Raw genomic sequence first — 15,747 nt, 5'->3', positions numbered from 1 at the left:
TGGTTCTCAGAGAAACTGAATGAAATGATTTTACCGGAAGCTGTGAGCGTGACTGAAAACTGGAGCGCGCGATATGTATATATTGAAACGGTGCAAATAAGAATTGAGGACTGGCACAGTAGGGAAAAATCAATTTTTTTGTAGCGCGAACTAGTGCCCGCGTTCAGCTGCCACTTCTTGAACCAGCTCTTGTTGTTGCTGCTGTTGTTGTTGTTGTTGTTGTAGAACCAGCGGTAAGCCAACTTATTCGCCTTCCCCCAGCTCCCCAGCTTATCACTTCAACCTCCTTGTTTTTACGCCTCACAGTCGGGGCTACCCGGCGGCAATGGTAATAATGCCGCGGCAATATTCTCCCAACGAGGAGATCACTGGTTATCTACCGTGGCAGGATTACGGGGAATGAAAAAAAAAAAAATGGCGCGCAAGGCGTATATGCACATTGTGTGCAATGTGATGAGGGAATGCATGGAGACGGCAGCTTCGCGGCCCTTGATTTAGTGGAAAGAGGTGCACCAAATTCCGCCGTATTTTTTTTCCATCCAATTCCCTTAAATGAACTTTTTTTAGGCACAACTGTTTCTTCTTAGTTTGGGAGATTAAGATATGCAATAATGATTACGCCACATCATAATCACGCACCACTATTTCTCCTCTCCTCAGCACAACAGCGTGACAAGGAGCGCTGGAGTGGTGTACCTTTAGCCCCCCCCCCCCCCCCTTTCTGTTCTTTTCCGCAAATTTCGCGCTTACAGAATCTCTCTCTCTCTCTCTCTCTCTCTCTCTCTCTCTCTCTCTCTCTCTCTCTCTCTCTCTCTCTCTCTCTCTCTCTCTCTCTCTCTCTCTCTCTCTCTCTCTCTCTCTCTCTCTCAACAAAAAGCAAGTGCAAAAGTTGAAGCTCAGAGGTCTTCATATCAATGCAGCCCTCGACTTCCTTACAGTTTTCTATTTCCGTGCCCCTTCCACGTCTCTTTTCTATTTCCGTGCTTCTGTTTTTTTTTTTTTTTTTGCTTACCTAGAACAAAACTAAAATACTGCCACAAATGAGGCCGGAATCTATCACAGCGCGTGCCACCAAAAGACGCAGAGATTGCCCACGCGTCCACACCTAAACACTCCGGTTTCTGCAAACTCCGCTGCCCCAAACGCCCCAGCTCCTTGCGACCACCAGCGCACACATGGCGCAGCGCAACACACACGTCTTTTCGTCCGAGTTCCTCCACACCGCCGCAATCTAAATGACGATACAATCAAAGATAAACGAAAATGTCTTAGCAGCGACGCCGACAGAGGACACCGGAAATAATCTAATGAGCGAAAAAGAAAAACCCAGAAGCTCCATACGAGGCGGGTTGCATTAACACGAAGCAGCTCGATGAACTGCACGTTGCCTCCAGTGTCGGCGCAGCCGGGCAATCAAAATGGCGGCAGACCTCCTACGGAGAGGCCGATAAGCGGCGTCGTAGTACATGACACACGCGATTCTTCAATCAAGTCGTCGCGGCCGCGTATCGTTAACAACGAAGCGGAAGATAAAAGAGAATAAAGTTGGGAATGACTGAGGCATAGGGCGTGCGGATGGCGAACTAGACAAATGCGTGTATCTGAAAGGAATGGACCGGGGTGAACTAATAAACACGTCTTCGCCGTGAGATAACCATCGGCGACGGCGAGATTAAAACACAGGGAAGACAGAAACGACACGGTGTCGCTACAAGCGCCCGAAAACATTGCAAGAGAGCGTTCTGCTTGACTGGAGCAAACCGTCTTATTAGTGAAGGACCACTTCGCTCAACAAACAGCATTCGCAAACGCTGTTGTGTATAGATCGGCATTAAATATTTCCAGCGGCCATTCGCTCGACAGCATACTCATAACCTGCTCAGCAGACTAATACGCAGGACAGCTTCAACTACGAACATTGGAACAGTTCGTAAAGAGCGGATATTAAAGGCAGCGAAAAATTAAAGATGCGGATTGGTTGCGCGAATATCGTACGAATATCGTGCGAAAGCAGCGTACATTCCTCCTTCTAAACCGTTCTCCCATAATCACTGCGGCTTGCAGCAAGTGTCGTGTATACATGCGCCTGAGTTTCAGAGCTAAGGAGTAACGTTACGCTTTGAGGTTTTAAGACAGCAACCGGTACCAGCCGCTTGAAGTGCAATGAGTACAACGAGTTTCAACTTAAAACGGGTTGACGACATTAGGCCCCAAAGGGTGACGTTAGGCCTTACCGTTAAAATCTCAAAGCGTTAAGGCCTAACGTCGGGCGGTCGCATACCCGCTGCGCCCCCTTCCTCTGCTGCGCATCAGCCTTTGCGCTAGCCAGTTATTACCTTGAAAATATGGGAGACTTCCTGAATTTCCCACGAAAACGACAGAGGTCGGGTAATGTCGATTTCGCAATACAGACAACAACAATGGGTACCGACTCGAAAACAAATTCCTTCTTTTAGACGACCTGTCACTTTCTGGGCACACGTGGCGGAACGTAATTATAAGCGCTCTCGAGTCTTCCATGCAGATACGGACCCCGCAAACGGACTCTCGTTTTTTTTTTTTTTTTTTTTTTTTTTTTCCTTTTTTGGTTATTGCGTCGTTGTAATTACACGGCACGATAGCAGAAATGTTCATGTCAGCATCCCAAGACAGCCGCAATAGATTAACACAAGAATGACTGCGAGTGGAGTTGGGGACCAACGTAAGAGTACGGACAGGGCTTTGTGGAACGGGAGCAGTTGATGCCGCTGCCAGCACACACAGTATGCAACATTTGAGTGTGGGAACTTCGCCCTGCCATCCCCATATTTATCATCTTAGCAGTACAAGCTGCTAACTAGCCCTGTGCTTGGCGAGGTTTCCTAATTTCACTAAATCTGAAACAGGGCCGTGAGCTTTGTTATTATGCGTCGAATAAACTGTCTTCCCCGCGATGATTCATTGAATAACTGATGGATTCATGAAGTTTACTCTAGGTGACTGCATTTCAGCGTTTTCGAACACGTTGGCAAGCCCTTCTCGATGGAGCCATGCAGGTTGGCCAAGCTGTCTTACAAGTATACGCTTAGAAACCAGCCGCCGTCTGCGCCTGCTCGCCGGACGGCTGGCTACATCGCGTCATTAAAAGCGTTATCACATGCGTTATCATTATAATTACTTTACTTTATTATGAAAAGACGCTCGTAATTAAACACGCGACAGAAAGATCAAAATAATAGTCTGCAGCCGAAGCTAAATATGTAAGAACTCGAAGAACGCCAGATAATATTTCGACAAAATTATCTATCATCCCATATACAAAACGCTCAATGCATAAAAACCAAAAGTCCGAGACTAAGACTGTCCGATAAGTACGATAAGCTGAAGAATCGAAATGTGACCTACATATTTGTGGGCGTGTTTTTTATATCAGAACAACTAAAAAGCGCACCTCGTAGACATTTACGATCTGTACAAATACGACGGTCAGGATTCATCTTCTTTCAGCCTCACGTAAAGGTTGCACCGCTCCTCTGGGTCAGGTCGCCGCTCAACCGCGACCAGAAACACACAGTAGGCAAACAATCAGTGCTCTCGGTACGAGTGTTGGCTGAGACTAAGCCCCGAGAAAATCACGAAAACAAATTCTCCCCGTCACCCACTGTCCTTCGCTTTCCCTCTAAGCCCCTCACGTAACCTCAGGGCACGTGCTACGTTCCCGAGGGTAGGCGTAAGGATTTGAAAATAAGGTTCGGATATAAGCGATGTTTGAGCGCATCCTCCAGTCCCTTGATGAGAACATGGCGGGCAGATCACGTTTTTCTTTTAACGCAAGCACCAACAGCCCGTATTGAATCCCTCGGCACTCTGCCAGGGCTTCAGGTCATTAACGGTTTTGTTGAGGTGTTAACGGTTTGTTAGCACCCTGACACGCTGTAAGGTGGAGCCCCACGACAACAAAATATTATACGGAAATAAAGAAAAAATGGCACCATCTCCACTCCATGGATGATGGCGAGGGTGCCATAAAAGAATACCAACTTCGATATTGGCCAATGCTTTCTAAGTTTACATAGCTGCTACAGCTATGTCCGCGACATCTTAATATCCACCTTAAATGAAGGATCTGCTAAGAACATAACAGTATTTCCAAATTCGAACCGGATTTTCTGAAGTACGTGTAACTAGATTTTTTTTTTTTAATTTAAGAGAGAGCACGAGTAACGAGATTGTGTTATATCAGGGCTGATGGCGGTGGACTGAAAACAACGGCACCAGTCGACTCGACTGAAGGACTGACTCCACAGGCCAGGAGGAAGAATTTCCACAGCCACCAAGCCGGTCTTTTCTCTCTGACTACAGCGCGGTCAACTAGTAGAGCCAATAGGAACATAGCTTACCCCGTTGGACTTTGACATCTCAGTCATCCACGCCGCGGCCAGGTTGGAGAGGGACAACTGCGTCAGAGGGGGGAGGGGGGCTCAGGGAAACGGCGCCAGGCTCCACCACCACTGCCAGCGGCTCGCACAAAAAGCACTCAAGTTGTCGAGGATCATACTGAGGGGCGCCATTTACTCGTCGTAAAGCATTCTCACACCTTCACAGCGGAAGCTGGGACACATTGGAGGAACATGGTTAAAGGTACACCGTACAAGGGCCCGGACAGGCGAAATATGCGTCAAGTTACAGAGCTGGGGTGTCAATATACCGGTCTTCTTCCTCAAAACCATACGCTATTTGGTTTTCTTTAACATTCTTCTAAGCCCAAGGTCATGTCGCGCAGGAAGGCTTAGGCGCAGTCCGCGGGCAGGTGCAATCTTCGGGCAGCGTGGGCGTCATGCTTACGCGGCGTGGAAGACTGAGCTTCGGCTATTCACCAGACTATGCATGCGCACCCGTGTTCTATTTCGGGAATTTAAGTAACCCGTCTGCAATTCAAACTCTAGACATCAAGGATCAAAACAACCAACTGAAATGCAACCATGTCCATTTTCACGCTCGTTACATTCGACAAACGTGTTTACCGTGAGGTTAGCACCTGCCCTCCTCTCCGCCTCCCCCCGCTTTTGTACGAGCCGAAGGCTGAGTGTACGCCACTACCTCCAGGTAAAAAGCCTTTCAACCGCGGTCGTTTCCGTGATTGACAGCCCAAAAGTTAGACGGAAACACTGAAACGGCATACATAGCCCTACGTGCCGCCCTTCTATTGTTTCCATCTAACCTCTGCGCTGTCAGTCATCAGCACTTCGTTACCCCCTCCCCGCACACTCAGCCCAGCAGCCATAGTGTTCGCATACGTTAAGCGGGTTCAGTTCGTCGCTCAATAGTTCGCCCAATGTACAAACATCGTAAACAACGTTCTTCTCGTACGTGAGCACCTATGGGCATCACCATCTCCATCATCACATTTTTAAAGAGTTCCCTTTCTTTACCATTAAAAAACCTTTCTTAAATCTCTTTCAATCGCTTCACAATGAACTAGTTGAAACACCCATCTACCTGGGAGCACTGAGATTGTCTAGGTGCGTGCACGTTTGTATGCATGTGTCCCTGTGCGTGTGCCTATGCCCAGAAGACCCTTCATGTCCCCTATGAGGAAAGCGGCTACGATTCCGCTATTTCGAAGAGGGTCGGTCAATGGTCATGTCGTTCTACTCCAGTGCTAATTCGCCACGTCTCTCGTGCGGAGATACCGTAAACTGGTATAGCAGAGCGGAGAACCGGTCCCGGCACGGCAACCGGTACATATCTGCGCAAGCGCACAACCACTTTTTCCGCCTCTGCGCACGCGCAGTAGCACCGGTCGCCTACCGGGTACCGTTCCGGAACCGGTTCTCCGCTCTGCTATAACTCTCTAACGATCTGCCACCACCACGGGGATCGGAGCGGTGCTTTGGGTGACGCGAGAGGTTTGAGGCGCGCAGGCTGGCTCCGAGGGCCAGAAAACAAACTCCACGGGGCGAGCAACGGGCCGCGAGGGTGTTCTCGATGTCATTCACTGATACGGGCTAGCGGCGGCAGCGCGCATGTAGGAAGGAAGAAGCATCGCTCCTGATAGGGCGAGGATGAGGAGAAGGCAAGGAAGAGGCGCTTTTCCGATAGACGAGCCCCTGGAGAGGGAAGGGAGTGTTTGCGCTTGCTCGCCAGACAGAGAGACTTTGGGATGCAAACAGGTCTTTGACCCTGAATCCTGGCAGCAGCGTCGGCATGGCAGTCGCTGCGCTCGTGATTTTATACGCACGCGCGGTCCGGCGATAGAGGGGAGCTGCACGCCCTCCGCGTGCCCTCGGCCGAGCACCTCGAACGCGGATCCCCCGCGCGCACGGCTTGCTTCTCGGAGCACCTCGTAAACGCCGCTTACGGTCGCGTCTGTTTGTTTTCTTCTCCCGGAGAGGGCAGGCGGGCCAGAAAGGGGAGCAGTGTAGCGCGGATACACAGTATCGCCTAGCGTCGCTCGACGCTGGAGTAGCTGCCGTGTTTGGGTGGCGCCGTCAGATCGGCCACGTGAATGGAATCGATCCTAGGTGCCGGCGCAAGCCTTTGGGGAGTACTAATCCATTTCGGCCGGGCTCACTTAGACTGACAGGACAACAAGCTAAGTTTAACTAGTCCCGAGTGAGAGTGCTCTGTTGCAACCGTGAGTGATAGGCGCCGTCCCCGCTGCCATAACAGATGCCGCCTCCTTCATTTATCCTAAACTAATCAGCTCCAGATAACGTTATACGACGTAGACCAAACAAGCGCTGACTGCTTTGGCTAGGACATTTCAATGTCACGAAGAATGGGCACAAACAGGGGGAAGGACAAATGCTTTGTGGCATTTGCGGAGAGACAAGAAGCGCAGATGACCTCATGTTAGGCCAGCATCGGACTCTAGCGCCGCTCGCACAACGACCCTCCCTATGACGGCACTGTTCTTCCGGTACAACCACTAGGGTTGGCGCGTGGTTCAATGCGACGGTGGGAACGCTCAACCCATTGACGCCTAGGAAGCCGAGAGTGGTGCTCCGCAAGGGTATACCGTTTGCAGCACGGCCTCTCGCGCAGCAAACCGGAGTGAAATCGACACCCCTTCAACTACTTCTTGCATTGAATGCTATTCTAAAAGAAACAAAAAAAATACACGAAAGAACCTCGTATACGGTAATGCTTCGTTTCGTCGAAGGCACAGCCAGCGATGATTGACCGATTCGGCCTTATCCAACTCGATCAGTCTCGATCGACCAACCGATTCATCATGGCCAAGCCAAAACCACTGCGCCAAGAGACTTGAAATGCAGAGACCCGCATTCCTTCCCTAAAGACAGGTAAAAACTACATATAAACAGATGTATAAACACTGCTGAATCGCTGGAGATTTCACCCCAAACGAGGAAAAATAAGTGGCATCTTGACGAAGGTGCTTTCTCAACTCCCACAATATCTGACAGGCCCATACGGCTATCGTAATTGGCGCCTAAATATTGCTCACAGAAACGTTTAAAAGTTTCTTTCTATTCAAGTTTCTCTTCTGTCTTGATTAATTAAGTAACATCTGGTTCAGACGTGTTCCTACAAATTCCTCATTGACTCTTATGCCATAAGCAATAGAATAAGTTTTGGCGTCTAAAAATTACTCATGCCAATGTCTATGAATAAAATCCAGGATTTCTATAAAGTTCATCACTGACGAATGTAAATGAAGAGCGGTTTTTTTCTACAGACACCAACTTCCCACGGGTGTCTCATGTCATTACATGTTACTTTACTTGTTTTGTTACGTTCAGACGAACGACGAACGTGTACTCAGTTCCGAACGCATATTCCCATTCAAAGAATACGTGCAGATACCGTAGTCATGTTTAGGGTTCAGTGAGGCCAGTTGAAAAATTGAAGGGAGCCGCGAATCCGCTCATGATTCGAAGTCCCTGTCGGCCACTTCCAAGAAAGAACAATCGCCCGGACAAGTAAGTTTCCGGGATTCGATTATGTTGACTAAGGTGGATTGCTGGGCCAGTTCGTTCATGATTTTCGAAAAGTGAAGACCAGTGCTAAAAAATGCTGCACGAACAAAGGAGAGAAGACACACACGGACGGCCACTAATCGATTATGGTGCAGTTACTACGCCACATTCTGATACCATTAAAAGACGACCGCGGCTTTAACTTTGCGCGCACAAAACGAGGACACAACGAAAAAGGGACACGAAGACCAGCGCAGAGGTTGTCTCAGAGGGCACAAATGTGGTGTGCTATATGAATAAAAAATCAGTTACAACTGCGCTGGTCTTCGTGTTTTGTTTTTCGTTGTGTCCTCGTTTTGTGCGCGCAAAGTTAACGCCATGAATGTACAACAACCGGACGCGTTTTCAGAGTTATGAAGAAGTTGTAGCATTCTGTATGCTTCGTGTCATCCGCGCGCACTGTGTTGACCGGGACACGACTGGGCACTCGCGCATTCGTTCCGATAGGGTGGATTAGTTCCGGGCCACGCGCGCGTCCCGGCCAACACGAGCCCCGTGTACATGGACGCGACGGGGGCGGGGTGAGTTGAGTGGCGGGTTCAGCTTACCTCGACGCGTCCGAGTTTATATGAACTCCCACGGACGAGTCGAGGTGAGCGGTGATCGCAGCGACGCCTTGCGTCGAGGCGAGCCGAAAACCCGTCTTCCGGTACCGGTTTCCGCTCCTCCAAGCCGGCAGAGCAAGAGCAACTTCGGCGCGATGGGGACAGGGGAAGGGGAGACCGCGACGGGCCGGAAAGGTCACAATGGGCGGAGGTATGCGGAGGCCCGTCAACTCGGCGCGACCGGTTATACATGCCCTTTCCGAGCGCGGCGAGTTCAGCCAACCTACCCCCCGTCTCCGGGTCGACCGGACTCGCCGCGACGGCTCCCCGACCCGACGCGTCCGCTTATACATGGGGAGGGCGAGTCCAGAAAACCTGTTTATTTCGACTCAACGCGCCCTCGTCGGGTCAATGTAAACGGGGCTACGGTAAGCACGGAAGACACGGAGCACACGCAATGCTAAAACTCTATTAAAAGATGCTCACTCACGTGCTTTCCGTACTGGTCGTCGTAGGCATATTTGCTGGACTCCGGCGGCGTGCCGGACACGGCTGCCGAGTGCGGGGTGAGCGTGGGGGGCAGGTGCATCATGTGCGGCGGCGGGGTGGCCAGGCTGAAGAGCGGCGGGCCCTGGGAGGTCAGGCCAGGCAGGGCCGAGATGGCTGCCGCGGGCAGGGGCAGGCCCGCGCCGCCGGCCGCCGCTGCAGCCGCGGCCGCCGCCCTCGCGGCGAGCGCGCTCAGCGGCCCGGAGTCCGGAACGCGCAGGGGACCGGGCGAAGAGGACACCACCACGTTGGGCGCCGGAATGCGCGCTTCGGGCACGAGTCCGTGCGTCGAGCCGTTGCTGGCCGGAGGCGTGCTGCTCGAGTGGTTGCTGCTGCTGTTGGTCGTGGCCAGCGGCAGCGGACTCCTGCGAGGCAACGACGACCAGTCTGTCAACCTGCTCGGCTCAGCGACTCCGACAAACGACGGCGCGGAACGAGCCGGCCAGCTCGCTCTTGGGCAACGCTCGCGCCGAGTCGCCTAACGGCCTGCACTCGTAGCTAGATGTCAAGGCTTTTCTCTAGTGGTCTCGGGCTTAACAACTGCGATCTGCCGTTAGCGAAACTAAAGCGGCCGTGAAGGAATAGCCTCGCACGGCAAAGCCGCTGCTCGTTCGAGTAATTTGAGCAATCTGCTGCGACTGGCGTGAAGTCCAGGGCTGTAACACGAAACTATGGGCGGCAGTTAAGAATCAAACTTCCCTGTTGAGTCTGTTGACATATACTGACAGTTCTGTTGACATCTCGCGCATGGACAAATGCTTGAACTGGTATTGCAGGCCGCGAATAGCCCGAGGCGCCACAGCCGCGCAGGCTGCTCACCCGTCGTCCTGCCTGCTCCTGTTGCCGACGCTGCCGTTGTTTCCGTTGCCGTTGTTGCTGCCGGCGCTGTTGTTGTGCGCCTGGTAGCGCGACAGCAGGTCCGACTGGGCGTCGTCGTTGCTCAGCTCGCCGTCCAGGGGAGTCCGCCGCTCTTCGTCGTCGTCACCCGAACCGCCGTACTCGGACTCGTTGAGCTCCTCTTCCTCGGGGTTCGACTGCGGCGAAAGAAACGAAACAGAACGTTCCTCGTTAACTCTACGTAGTAGTCTTGCACTTCATGTAAACAAAAGAAACAATTGCGGTCTCTTTGAGGCTGCTGTAGCGGGAACAAATGCACGAGAGCGCAGTACACAGCATGGTGGCAAAAAATTTGTCTTCTCTCTTCTGTAAACGAACTACAACTTTCCCAAGTCCTGGAAAGTTTGATCGGATAATTGCTGCAGTCAAACTAAGGAGAGTCAGCATTTCCAAGACCGGACGAACACACGCGAGAACGGAAAGTCGGAGCTTTGACATTCACTGTTGTTTCCATTTAAAGGCACCTTCCCACACGAACAACGGTGAGTTTTTACAGCAACTGTCAATGCCACTTATTGCCGCTGTAAAGAACCGCAACGTCTCTGCACGACTGCATAGACAAATACGAGGTTTGAGAGACGATTGTACTTCCTAACGAATGAGAAAATCAGGCTATTCAGGGCGGCTTCAAGGCAGCAAATAACACCCGATCGGTTGCAGAAATACCACACCGATGCTGTTAACTGACTGCCCTGGTCATTGTGCACCTTATAAAAAAAATGGACAAGGAGCGGCGGCCAAAGCATCGAGTTCTGGGCACGTCGTGGGGTGTGGTGCAATGAGATAAGGGCTTAGCCGTCGCTGCAACGTGTCTGATGACACTACTCCATCTTCGGCGGGTAAACCTACTTGGCTGCGGGAGACGACCCGGACGATCGAGATCTGCTTCTTGTTTCCGCCGCAAGGATAATACCGTGCGAGGGAATAACACGTCAGTTTGCCTACGTCTGGCAGCGTCTATAACACCGGATGTTATGAAGACCTAAGCGGGACGTGAGGTCCATCATTAGAGTTTTAGCACTCCATACGCTCCGTGTTTTCCGCGGTTACCCTGTTGACCGGGCCCCGTCTGGGCACTCGCCCATTCGTTCCGGTAGGGTGGAATAGTTCGGCGGGCCGGACCTCACCATGCCCGCGCATTCGTTACGGGGTGGGGAGGGGAGCGGGGAGAGGGATGGGGGAGAGGGGGCTCCTCACCTTGCCCGCGCGCGCAGGCGCAGTCGGGTCCCGGTAAACACGGTAACCACGGAGCATACAGAGTTCGAAAACTCTCTATTAACTCAATAGAGGGAGTAAACTTAAATATGAAGGAAGAGGATAGACTATGACATCGCAAGACAGGAACAGTTGAAGGAACAAGGAGGAGGCATTTGTCCTGCAGTGGACACAAACAGGAGGATGACGATGGCGGTGTACGAAAGGTGTGTTCTTTAGACCAGTGACATTCTTACAATCAGCAGTCAAGACTTAAATTTCTCGCTGCCCTGCAGATATATTCCGCGCCGCGTTTGTGGCCACAGACAACAGACTTACACCCCACAACTCCGTTAACGTTGGCAACGAGCCATGCGTAACGATCTCTCACCTTCGGAATCGGTATAACATGAGCATTGCGTGCAGGCACGCTCAGGCACAACATAGCACGAACTCCGCGAGGTTTGTGCAAGCAGGGTGGCTCCGCGACAGCGCAGGTGGTGGGGGGAACGCCTCTCCGAGCGGCCAATGAGAGGCCGTGGAAGCGGGCCAGACCCTGCCTTCGTACACAGCGTTTACGATAAATCAGGTGGCGCGTTGAAAGGCTTCCCAGGCGATGCCGCCGTAGACGCGTCTCCAGCAGAAAGCCACGCATGATTTACTCGACCGTCTGGTGCGCGAGGAGGCGCGACGCCATTGTGCCATGACGTCGCCCCGTGCTCTCGCCTCGATGTCGGATCTGTCCGCAGCTGCCAGATCGGCGCGACACCGGAGCGCGATTCAGTCGTCGCCGCTACGAGTTGGTCCGCGAAATGCTTAATTACATCTGGCTTCAGCAGCGGCGGCTGCCATTTCAAGAGGCGCCTGCTCCGTTCACGCGGCTGTTTTCTCGGAAAGCGGGCGTTTACGAGACCCGATTCCACGCAACATGGACCGCATCGTTTTCACAGAAGCAGAGCTTACTTTCTTCTTGCCCAGCACGGGCCACGTTGTCTCTAGACGCTGGTTTTACCAACTGAGAACTGTGCAATTAAGGTCGCCTTCTAATTATTTTTTTTAAATACACTGATTTAAAGTTATTACACAGATATGCACTTCAAAGGAGGGCAACAGAAAATAATTGGGATAAATTTCGCAAGAAAAAAGCGGAGATCCAGTTATCTGCGTAAAACAGCGGTACAGGGGTGTAGGGGGGGGGGGGGGGGGGGGTGTCTTAGAAATGCAACCGACTAAACAGGAGACAACGCGTACGTATATAATGTAGTCCGCGAGTTCAATCAAGCGCAAGAGGCGTACATCGAGCCACGCGACCACTCGCCCGACTTCGCTAGGCGCAGGGATGTGTTACGGAATTGGTTTTATGGAATACGTAATAAGATTATCGCAGCGACAGAAGAGTGGTTTCGCCGAAATCATCCGTCAAGGCACGATGAAAATGCCTGCGGTACGGCCAAGGGCAGAGAAAAGCTCTTCGAACAAGTGTGTGGCTCAGAGCTGTCCGATACAATGAAACAACAGGGTGTAAAGGCAATACACCGTTACACGCAAGAAGGACTGAGACGCATCTGTCGATGCTGGCTTTGTCCTGTATTCGCACGTAACCACCATCACCGTATAAGTCTGAATCTGAACACTTTAGTCGCGTCCATGAATTTTAGAACTAGTATCAGCCTGTCCTTGAAATCAGTCTCCACAAATTGTGGTAGCGGTAGGACTAACTTCCCGGACTGGCCATGCTCTATCTACCATGAATGTATGCAGTGTGAGTTGCGCATATCTGGTGACCTTGTGTGCACTTCGTAAATGGGGTCCCAATACTGGAGCAGCGGTGCCCATTGTGCTATCTGCGACCACCCCCTCTCTCCTCGTCCTATCTCTCCATAGGACCTCATGTCCTGTAGTTTTAATGAAGTGTTTCACTCACTTGCCGAAAGGAATACGAGCTTTTTTACTACTACCTTTTTTAACTATAGCAGCTGTCATCATGATATTTCGTTTGCAGGTTTTACATTTTACAATCGATACAAGATATATCATCCCGGGTTGAACGGACCGTGTAGCTATTTCTGTCTTTGTATGTGTGTGTGCGTGTGTGCGTGTGCGTGTGCGTGTGCGTGTGCGTGTGCGTGTGCGTGTGTGTGTGTGTGTGTGTGTGTGTGTGTGTGTGTGTGTGTGTGTGTGTGTGTGTGTGTGTTTTGCTTCAACATTTTCGAGTACCTTCATACTGCAAGTTTGTGTTCACGCCCACCGCCTATTTACGCACTGTTGAAATGCTAAATAGGACATATATCTGCCTCTGACGAAGTGACGTGATGACTCGGGGAGCTTTCAATAACTATGGTCTCCGATGGCCCGAAAACACACGCGAAGCTAGTGCACATATTTAAATGTAAAAGACAAAAAAAGAAAAACAAGAGCCAGCAATATGCACTGTGGGGGGTACCTGTGTATAAGTAACCGCAACAAAATTCGTGCGCCGCGCCTATTTAATCTGCTTCTACGTAGTTCCGTGCACCACAAGAAAAGTTCAGCGGGGGGTCTCCCTAGCTGTACGCAAGGAATGCGTTCCTACTTTCTTGCTCATAAAAAGTTCAAGCACCGGTAGTACGGTAAGTCGTTAAAAGCCCCGAACCTTCTAACAATTTCTTTTACCTTAATCTATAAAATTAACGCTGTACCTTGTTTTTCTACCCAAAACAAAAACAGAAGATTAGGGGCAGGACATGAATTTATATCATTCATTCAATAGTGCGCACGTAGCCTTCTGTAAGCGACGTTGCCTCAAGTGCGTCCTGCTAATTTAACCGCAAATCGGAGTTTACTTTTCCCCTCTTCCGTGGCGGTTTTACTCGGCGATAAAACAATTACTATATACACGACTACAAGCACCTTGACGGGAGCCACGAATCACGCAGCAGTACTGTAATGGGGATCTTACATGTGCACCAAAACAGAGCTCCACGCACAAAATCTGAAAGCGCAGCATTGACACCAGCAAACCGCGTTAACCATTTTCTCTTGGATGAATGAATGAATGAATGAATGAATGAATGAATGAATGAAGGAAGGAAGGAAGGAAGGAAGGAAGGAAGGAAGGAAGGAAGGAAGGAAGGAAGGAAGGAAGGAAGGAAGGAAGGAAGAGCAGTACAGGAAAGGCGGGGCTGTTATCAGGGGACTGTCCGGTTGGCTACCCTACGCATGGAAATGGGGATACGGGAATTAAAAGGAACAGGTAGGACAGCGGTATATTTTAAGAGAAAAAATGAGGAAGAAAATGAGAAAAACTCAAGGCGTGGAAATGGTAGGTGCAAGGGCAGTACAAAGCAGTACAATCATTCAGATAGGCCCGTGTCCTTAAAAAAGCGAAGTAAGGATTCATAGCCTTTTAAGACTGTGACGGGAAACTATGTGCTTACCCTAATGATGAACCAATACGTTTTCTTTTGCATGTCCTGTCACAGAAGACCACTGATGGCTCAGCTCACTAACTTAAAGGAGTAAACGCTTCTCGAACCTCGAAGCGGCGTCTCATTGTGGCCCCGCCTAAGGTACCTGACAATTTTTTTTCAATCTGTTGCAGGTACACCCATGGCAGGTGAGCTTGATTGTACAGTGCCGCGCTTCAATTCATTCAGCGTCCGAACTTGGCGAGTTATTGGTTCGATCCCACTGCACACAAATAAACGAACATAGCACAGCTCCCCAATAGCATCTTCCACTGATTTTTGTTTATGGAAGATGTATGGCCATGGGTGCCCCTATGGCCCACACGACCGAATAACTACTGGGAGACTTATAGCGCCATCGACACGAGCTGCAGAGGAGTCGAGGGACAAGGCCAGCGCAGAGGGGGGTATAACAAGGCGCGGAATCGAACGCGCACGACGCCAGCGCTTTAATCATGCTTGGCCCAGCGCAATTAAATGGTGCGTGGCTGCCTGAAGGTGGAGAGGGAGATGTGAGGCGGGGACAAATGCTATTTCACTGGTGAGCTCGCGAAATCTTCGATCCGCATACTGGCTGCATATGTCCTTTACCCACAAGCACATTTGCTGACAGCAGAAGGCCCGCCATTACCATTGCATATGAGCGGGAAATGAAGTCGTTGCTTATCCGTCGTGCATTCCGTGGATTACTTTCCGAGAGCAAGTATAGAGCCTTCGATTGCTGGCATTATGCAAGGGAATAAGGAATGGTTTCAGCCAAGGACGGCTGTACCAAGACGAGCTAGTAAGGGAAAGAAACAAAATTTACTGGCTCTGGTTCATATCGCAACGATTATCGCTAAAACTTGTCCTTTTTTATCTGAAGTTGAGCTAAGCGGATGCTGGGTTCGTACAAAGTGCCATTTGCAAGTCAATAAGAAATGAGACTACAGCCTTTTGGCAAGTAATATCCAGAAAAAATTCAAGAGAAAAGACATGCAGGAATCGCCACGTCTTCACATTATGGGCCTCTGCCGATTCCTCTGAAAGTACGATTTAAGCACGTAGCATTTCTAGTAAACTCACTGACTACACTTTGAGAACTGTACTACTAAATTCGCTTCGAAGCGTTGCCAGCGCATTCCGTCGAATGACGAC

At 50.7% G+C, this 15,747-nt stretch overlaps 1 pseudogene across 1 annotated transcript in view; it reads right to left on the bottom strand.

Moving 5' to 3' along the window:
• The window catches only part of LOC144169900 (uncharacterized), a 235,901-nt pseudogene that overhangs the window by 143,633 nt on the left and 76,521 nt on the right, over positions 1-15,747 (bottom strand). Inside the window, exons 2-4 of the transcript XR_013322536.1 lie at positions 9,893-10,107; positions 9,018-9,438; positions 4,380-4,436 (exon numbers count right to left, since the gene is read on the bottom strand). The product of XR_013322536.1 is annotated as an uncharacterized LOC144169900 (transcript). The remainder of the gene's footprint in view (positions 1-4,379; positions 4,437-9,017; positions 9,439-9,892; positions 10,108-15,747) is intronic.

Source organism: Haemaphysalis longicornis, unplaced genomic scaffold (genome assembly GCF_048455015.1).
Source record: "Haemaphysalis longicornis isolate Haplotype H1 unplaced genomic scaffold, Haemaphysalis longicornis Haplotype H1 scaffold_2, whole genome shotgun sequence".
NCBI lineage: Eukaryota > Metazoa > Arthropoda > Arachnida > Ixodida > Ixodidae > Haemaphysalis > Haemaphysalis longicornis.
This window is presented reverse-complemented; position numbering and strand designations above follow the sequence as displayed.